The following is an 8,480-nucleotide window of genomic DNA, read 5'->3' as shown; positions in this document are numbered from 1 at the left end:
TGTAGTATATTGCCCAGCCACTTATTTAGCACATCCCATGTAGTATATAGCACAGGCCACGTAGTATATTGCCCAGCCACGTATATAGCACATCCCATGTAGTATATTGCCCAGCCACTTATTTAGCACATCCCATGTAGTATATAGCACAGGCCACGTAGTATATTGCCCTGCCACGTATATAGCACATCCCATGTAGTATATTGCCCAGCCACTTATTTAGCACATCCCATGTAGTATATAGCACAGGCCACGTAGTATATTGCCCAGCCACGTATATAGCACATCCCATGTAGTATATTGCCCAGCCACTTATATAGCACAGCCCATGTAGTATATAGCACAGGCCATGTAGTATATAGCCCAGCCACGTAGTAGCAGGGAGAAAAATTTTGTGCGTAACGACCCAAGAAACCTTCACTTACATGTATTTTCTTGCACACGGTCTTTGTGCAACTGTAGATAACCGTATATTTCTGTTCTTTCACTGTAAATTTTAATACAAATTTTCCCTTGTAATCTGTTATTTTTCAGATTGAAAAACACCCGGAGGTCTGGGACCGGTCACATGAGAATTACAAGGGGTCAAAGCGGGATGCCTGGCCCAAGATAGTAACAACTTTATTTCCTGAGTGGCCAAATCTATCTAAACAGTGGCAAACAACAATTTGTAAGTATTGATTTCTTAAATTTTTGGGAAAAAGTAAGGAAATGGGATTAGTAATATTTTATATTTAAATTCTTTCATTTCAGTGGGCGATGTGAGGAAGAGGTGGCGGTCAGTGACAGATCGATTCATGAAGTCCCTCAAGACTCCGAGTGGCAGCTCGCCGCCAAGGAAGCGGGTGCCATATGCAGACCAGCTGCAGTTTATATTGGGAAGCCGGAGTTTGAGGAGGTAGTTTATATATAAAAATTGTTTAGCTTGACATAATGATTGAAAATATTATTTTTTTAACATTGTTTTTTTTCTTTGGTCTGCAGAACTGAAAGCAACGTGTGTGCCCAAACACCTCCGGACCTAGGTGACTCCACGGAGGACAATATTGGAGAGGAAGTAGAAGAATGCAGGATGGGCAGCCAAGCTTCTCCAGGGGACATGTCTTTGTCCGGAAGGTCACAAGAGGTTACCGATACCTTTGGAGAACGTGACATAGCACCTCGTGCGGGAGAAGTTTTGGACTGTAAGGGCTCATTTCCACATGCGAGTCACACGTCCGTATCTCGCATGTGGAAGCCAAGCTGTGGAGCCGGCACATTGGAGCGGAGCTGTGCAGCTCCATGTGTTCCTATGCAGCCGCATGCTCCGCTCCTGAGTGTCGGCTCCACAGCTTGGTTTCCACATGCGAGATACGGACGTGTGACTCGCATGTGGAAATGAGCCCTTACACTGCTTCTACTTCCTCGGACGCTGCAGCCAACTCTGGTGGTGGTGTGTCGAGGCACATGGGGATGGGGGCTGCTTCTGCCCGTCCCGTGGCTTTGAGAAGGGCGGCACCAAAGAAGTCTAAACAAGCTCAAGTAATAGAAAACTTAACAAGCCGTACGCTCAATCTGCTAGACAATTCGGCTAAGCAGGATGAGCAAGAAAAATTTGGGTCACTTTTGGCAGACCGCCTTAGAACACTGCCACGGGACAAGCAGCAAATGTACATGACAGCAGCCAATTGTCTGTTAACGGCAATTGATGGGACATCCACCCTACCCCCAGCCCAACAAATTATGATGGGTATTTTTAATATTTTTAATAACCCCATTGTGCCTCCACCACCACCACCAGCAGCTGCACCGCAGCGTTATGGGCAGGCGGCAACATACAGGGCCGACCACGTAGAGGCCTACAGTTATGGCCATACACATGGACCTACAGCAACTGGCCATCGTACCAGTACACCCAATTCCAGTCTCTCCTCCCAACATGACTCATTTCCGGGTTATGGATACCACCCGGAATATCACAATTTTTGAGATTGGATGTCTCCTCCTTTTTGAGTAGAGATGGGAGTGTAGACTATGTTTTACTGTGATGAGAGTTCTAGCCCAAATGTGAATAAGTTATTTACGGTTTTTCCACAAAAATCTAAGTTTATGGAAAAAAATTTATTGTTATTGATTTTTGGATATTACATCAGCTAATGTATCTTCCTTTAATAATGTTCACAACATTTTCTGTTATGTAATAAAATTATTTTTTAATGTAATAAAAAAAGTTTTGTTATACTACTCTGAGTTGGAATGATTACCAAATGTGAAGACCGGATAATGTGATCTGATGAAGCAACATAAAAAAAAAACAAAAACATGGAAACGATAATTATTCAAATAATATTTTTTTTATTTATTAACGATTATTTGCTTTAAGATTGATGATTAAAAAGGGTCCTTGGTAGCTAGGAAATAGTCTTCACTAGATAGGGATTAGGCCTCGCATTTTCTCTGTTGTTATCATCTCTGCCATACACACTGGTTCCTTTTTTTGTATGGGTTTGGCCATCATATGTTCTCTGCTGTTATCGCTGACGTCCAGGCTTGGGCCTTGATTCGGTTTAGGCATCCGATCTTCTCTGCAGTTCAGGCTGCTCAACACCGGCACAAGAGTATTGCCAGTGCACGGCACCTTCAGGACTCATGAAGTAGTCTGCGAAGGTTTCTCTCACACGCACACCCGAGTTACATTGCCTTCCTTGACCAAAGTTGTCCACTGCAACTAATTCTGACACCTGTGGCTCCTCAACTACCTCTGTGCTGTATTCCCGAGCATAGTTGTGGAGCACACAGCATGCCTTTATCACAGTGTCCACGGTCTCCGGATCTAGCTGGATGGCAGTGTGAAAGATCCTCCACCGACTACACATGATCCCGAAGGTACATTCCACATATCTTCGTGCACGGTACAGCCTGTAATTGAAAATCCTACGCCGATCATCCAGTGCTCTTCGTGGGTATGGGCGCAGCAGGTTGGGCTTTAAGGGAAATGCCTCATCCGATACCATCACAAAGGGCACTGGATGTGTGGAACCCGGCAAAGGTCTTGGGGCTGGGAGCGTGCCGCCATCTTGAAGAATTTGAAGTCCAATCTGTGATGACTGCAGCACCCGAGAGTCCCCAGAACTGCCATAAGCACCGACGTCGATGGCAACAAACTTGTAATGTGCGTCAGCCACCGCCATCAGGACCACAGAAAAATACTTCTTATAATTAAAGAAGCTTGATCCTGATCGTGGTGGCTGCTGAACCCTTACATGTTTGCCATCAACAGCACCTAAGCAGTTGGGGAAATTGGCCACAGTTTGAAAACCAGCTGCAACCTGCAGCCAAGTCTCCTCGGTTGGGCAAGGCATCACGATGGGCTGCAACGTCTGCCAGATGACGGTACATGTGCACCGTACAATTTGCGAGATGGTGGATTTGCCTAGCCTAAATTGGAGGTGCAGGGATGTGTAGCTCTCTCCTGTAGCTAAAAACCTGATGAGAGAAAAAAAAATTCTTTAGAATAACTAATTATGGGGGCACTCGCAGCATTGCGGCAGCACTATGGGGGAACTGGCAGCATTGTGGCAGCATAATGGGGGCACTCGCAGCATTGCGGCAGCACTATGGGGGAACTGGCAGCATTGCGGCAGCATTATGGGGGCACTCACTGCATTACGGCAGCATTATGGGTGAACTGGCAGCATTGTGGCAGCATAATGGGGGCACTCACTGCATTACGGCAGCATTATGGGTGAACTGGCAGCATTGTGGCAGCATAATGGGGGCACTCGCAGCATTATGGGGGCACTCGCACTATTGCGGCAGCATTATGGGTGAACTGGCAGCATTATGGCAGCATAATGGGGGCACTCGCAGCATTGCGGCAGCACTATGGGGGAACTGGCAGCATTGCGGCAGCACTATGGGGGAACTGGCAGCATTGCGGCAGCATTATGGGGGCACTCACTGCATTACGGCAGCATTATGGGTGAACTGGCAGCATTGTGGCAGCATAATGGGGACACTCACTGCATTACGGCAGCATTATGGGTGAACTGGCAGCATTGTGGCAGCATAATGGGGGCACTCGCAGCATTATGGGGGCACTCGCACTATTGCGGCAGCATTAAGAGGGAAACTGGCAGCATTGCGGCTGCACTATGGGGGAACTGGCAGCATTGCGGCTGCACTATGGGGGAACTGGCAGCATTGCGGCAGCACTATGGGGGAACTGGCAGCATTGCGGCTGCACTATGGGGGAACTGGCAGCATTGTGGCAGCATAATGGGGGCACTCGCAGCATTATGGGGGCACTCGCACTATTGCGGCAGCATTAAGAGGGAAACTGGCAGCATTGCGGCTGCACTATGGGGGAACTGGCAGCATTGTGGCAGCATAATGGGGGCACTCGCAGCATTGCGGCTGCACTATGGGGGAACTGGCAGCATTGCGGCTGCACTATGGGGGAACTGGCAGCATTGTGGCAGCATAATGGGGGCACTCGCAGCATTATGGGGGCACTCGCACTATTGCGGCAGCATTAAGAGGGAAACTGGCAGCATTGCGGCTGCACTATGGGGGAACTGGCAGCATTGTGGCAGCATAATGGGGGCACTCGCAGCATTGCGGCAGCACTATGGGGGAACTGGCAGCATTGCGGCTGCACTATGGGGGAACTGGCAGCATTGCGGCTGCACTATGGGGGAACTGGCAGCATTGTGGCAGCATAATGGGGGCACTCGCAGCATTATGGGGGCACTCGCACTATTGCGGCAGCATTAAGAGGGAAACTGGCAGCATTGCGGCTGCACTATGGGGGAACTGGCAGCATTGTGGCAGCATAATGGGGGCACTCGCAGCATTGCGGCAGCATTATGGGGGAACTGGCAGCATTGCGGCTGCACTATGGGGGAACTGGCAGCATTGTGTCAGCATAATGGGGGCACTCGCAGCATTATGGGGGCACTCGCACTATTGCGGCAGCATTAAGAGGGAAACTGGCAGCATTGTGTCAGCATTTAGGGGGGCACTCGCAGCAAGGCCTTACCGCAAGGTGATGAGCAGCCTTTCCTCTGCAGAGATTGCTCTTCGCATGACCGTATCTTCATAACTGAGGTGTGGACCAAGAAGAATTAGAAGACGATCAAATGCCTCAATGGAAAGCCGGCAAAACTGAGTAAATTTATCTGGAAACCTGAAAATAAAAATTAAAAAAAGATTAAATAAAATCAAATAATTTTAAACACACATTTTAAACATAAAGTACGTTGTATATAGCAATAAAAAGTAAGAAATAAAATCAGCTGTCAATACACCATTTCTCCCTATATCTTACCTCTTTAAATCCCGGTAAAGAACATGGAAGTGTCCCTTTTCCTCCCGTTCCTGAATAATGGGATGAACCCACATCCTTTTTTGACGTCTGCTATTCCTTCTTCTCCGAGATTGCTCCTATGGGAGAATATAGAATGTATTATAAAAATGGAACTGTACAACGCATGGAAAACTGCTGCCAATCCGCAGCGTCACAAACTCGGCATCTCCGCAGCCTAAGGCTGGGTTAACATTGCGTTCCCCCAGTCCGTTAGCCGGATTTCGTTACACCGCTGCGTAACGCGATGAAACGTAGTCTGCTAGTGCCGTCATTGACTCCTATGTCGGACGCATCGCAAGCCATGTGCCGTCATTTGAGTGACGGTCGGACCCCGAGACTCGGACTGCAGCGTTGCCGTGTCTGTCACTGCTAGCGCTGATAGAGCTAGCAGATGCTCTATCGGCGCTAGCGATGTGCCAAAGTCAGCACTTGCGTTACAGCAGCCCGTAAACGTATGTGTTGAACGGGCTGCTGTACACAGTGTGAAACCAGCCTAATACGCAAAGTGTTCACATCTAATGACATTATCCTACCTGCTCGCTGTGGTGGTGCAGCAAAAGCAGTGCCGTATGCAACAGTAGCCGGTTCTGTTGTGGAGTAAGACGATGGTGCGGCATGTTGAATCCAACAAGGAAGCAAAATGGAGAAGAGGGGTTGGACCAGGAAATGACCTCATGGGAGTTTTTTTTTTTAAACCAACTTTATGTGTTCTAAAAAACGCACAAAAAACGCACAAAAAAACGCATTAAAAAACGCACAAAAACGCACCAAAAACGCACAAAAAACGCACAAAAAACGCACAAGGATTTCCTGGGAGTGGTGCCAGATTTTCCTCAGGAAAATCTCAGGAAAATTCTGCACAAAATCCTGACGTGTGCACATACCCTAATACTCCAATAGATGAGGTCATGTGTAGACCTTTTAGGCCATGTGCACACGTTCAGGTTTTTTCGAGTTTGTTTCGCGTTTTTTTCGCTATAAAATCGCGATAAAAACGTAAAAAAAGCGCTTACATATAGTTCCTAATCTTTTCTATGGATTCCGCAAAAATAGTGCAAACGTTGCGTTTTTTTCCGCGAAAAAAACGATTCGCGGCAAAAAAAGCAACATGTTCATTAATTTTGCGGAATCGCTGATTTCCCGCACACATAGCCTTGCATTGAAACGCTAGAAATCCGCAAACATATAAAAAAATGCGGATTTCTAGCGTTATTTTTGCGGTAAAACAGGAAGTGACAACACAATGTCCATCCCATAATGGCCATCCCATCATGCCATGCATGCATATCCCATAAAATCCAGGAAGCGGAAACTCCCACATTCCCGTCTTCCTGCTTATAGCTGCCGGCATGGAGTGCTACGACCGTATGAGCCTGGATGTGGTGCAGATGATAAGTGTGGTAAGAGTGTGTGTGTCTGTGTATATATGTGTGTGTGTCTGTGTATATATGTGTGTGTGCGTGTGTTCGGACATCGGCCGATGAGACTACACCCATCGGCCTTTGTCTGTTCCCTCCAAGTCGTTGCAGCAGGCTCAGCTCGATGGGAGCAGTATTTCCCATCGAACTGTCCCTGCTGTTATGTACGTCCCCGAAATGTTGTTGTGGCCCCCTCATCCTAAATTTCATAGTAAAATGTAACCAAATTTCCCCCACAAAATGTCCCCTTATTAAAAACAATGGTGGCCAGTGTTTACATTGGTGGCCAGTGTTTACATTGGTGGCCAGTGGTACAAATCACTAAAGTAAATTATCCCCCTGTCGTGTCCCTATTTTTTAATAGTCCATTCGATTCATTTTCATTGGTGGCCAGTGGTTACCTGTGGAAATAAATTATAAATACCTGTCCCCGCCGATCGCCACCTAAAATAAATAAATAAAAAACAAACCCGTACTCACCTAAACGCCCAATTCCACGAATCCCTCGTCAGAAAAAAAGTAAAAAAACAAACCACAATGTATACCTACCCTCCGCAGCATCCAATTAAACGAGTGTCCCACGAGGATCTTGAGTTTAGAGCAGCCACATAACATGCGGCTGCTCTAAACCGCGGCCGCCGATACAATGAACGGGATCGTAAAGCGACACCGTTCATTGTATACCGAGTTCTCCCGAAGGCAGCTCGCGCTGTTCGGGTGAACTCGTTCGGTACTCACTGCGGCTGCGCGGACTCTCCGGCTGACCGGAGATGAACTCTGGAGCGTGGGAAATTTTTTCTCATGCTATCTGTTCATCTCCGTTCAGCCGCTGAGGCTGCGCAGATATGAAATATGTCATGTGCAGTTATGTTTACAAGGGAACAGGTGCATTAGCACCGGTTCCTTTGTAAATCAATTTTTTTTTTTTTTTTTTACCCTTGGATTACCAGTTTAATAAAATGTGGTCAAAAACTGGGTGTCTTTATTTCATTAAAATTTTGAAATCATTTGTCTGTCTTTATTAACCCTTTTCATGTGCAAGGGTTAACAATGGATAGGTGTCATAATTGACGCCTCTCCATTATTAACCTGGCTTAATGTCACCTTACAATAGCAAGGTGGCATTAACCCTTCATTACCCCATAGCCCACCGCTACAGGGAGTGGGAAGAGAGTGGCCAAGTGCCAGAATAGGCGCATCTTCCAGATGTGCCTTTTCTGGGGTGGCTGGGGGTAGATGTTTGTAGCCACGGGGGGGCCAATAACCATGGACCCTCTCCTGGCTATTAATATCTGCCCTCAGTCACTGGCTTTACCATTCTGGCGGAGAAAATTGCGCGGGAGCCCACGCCATTTTTTCCTGTGATTTAACCCTTTAATAGCTTTAGCGCCCAAATATGTCCCCCTCCAAAAAAATGACATGGTTTACTGTATGTTAGGCTACGTTCACATTTGCGGTCCTCGCCGCAGCGTTGGGCGCCACAGCGGCGCCGCATGCATCATGCGCCCCTATATTTAACATGGGGGCGCATGGACATGCGTTGTGCTGCGTTTTGCGCCGCATGGTCGCAAGCGTTGGACGCAAGAAACGCTTCAAGTTGAAATTTTTTTGCGTCCAACTTTCGGCCAAAAAGGACGCATGCGGCGCAAAACGCAGCGTTTTAGCATGCGTTTTGCCACGTTTTAGTTTGCGTTGTGCGCTGCGGCGCCGACGCT

General features: G+C 47.4%; 1 long non-coding RNA gene across 1 annotated transcript; it reads left to right on the top strand.

Moving 5' to 3' along the window:
• Window positions 1–209: 209 nt before the first annotated feature.
• LOC143809366 (uncharacterized) lies at window positions 210–1,094 on the top strand. The gene is made up of 3 exons (XR_013222242.1): window positions 210–670; window positions 754–898; window positions 985–1,094. It is a non-coding gene; the product is annotated as an uncharacterized LOC143809366 (long non-coding RNA).
• Window positions 1,095–8,480: the final 7,386 nt, after the last annotated feature.

This window comes from Ranitomeya variabilis, chromosome 2, assembly GCF_051348905.1.
Source record: "Ranitomeya variabilis isolate aRanVar5 chromosome 2, aRanVar5.hap1, whole genome shotgun sequence".
Taxonomy (NCBI): domain Eukaryota; kingdom Metazoa; phylum Chordata; class Amphibia; order Anura; family Dendrobatidae; genus Ranitomeya; species Ranitomeya variabilis.
This window is presented reverse-complemented; position numbering and strand designations above follow the sequence as displayed.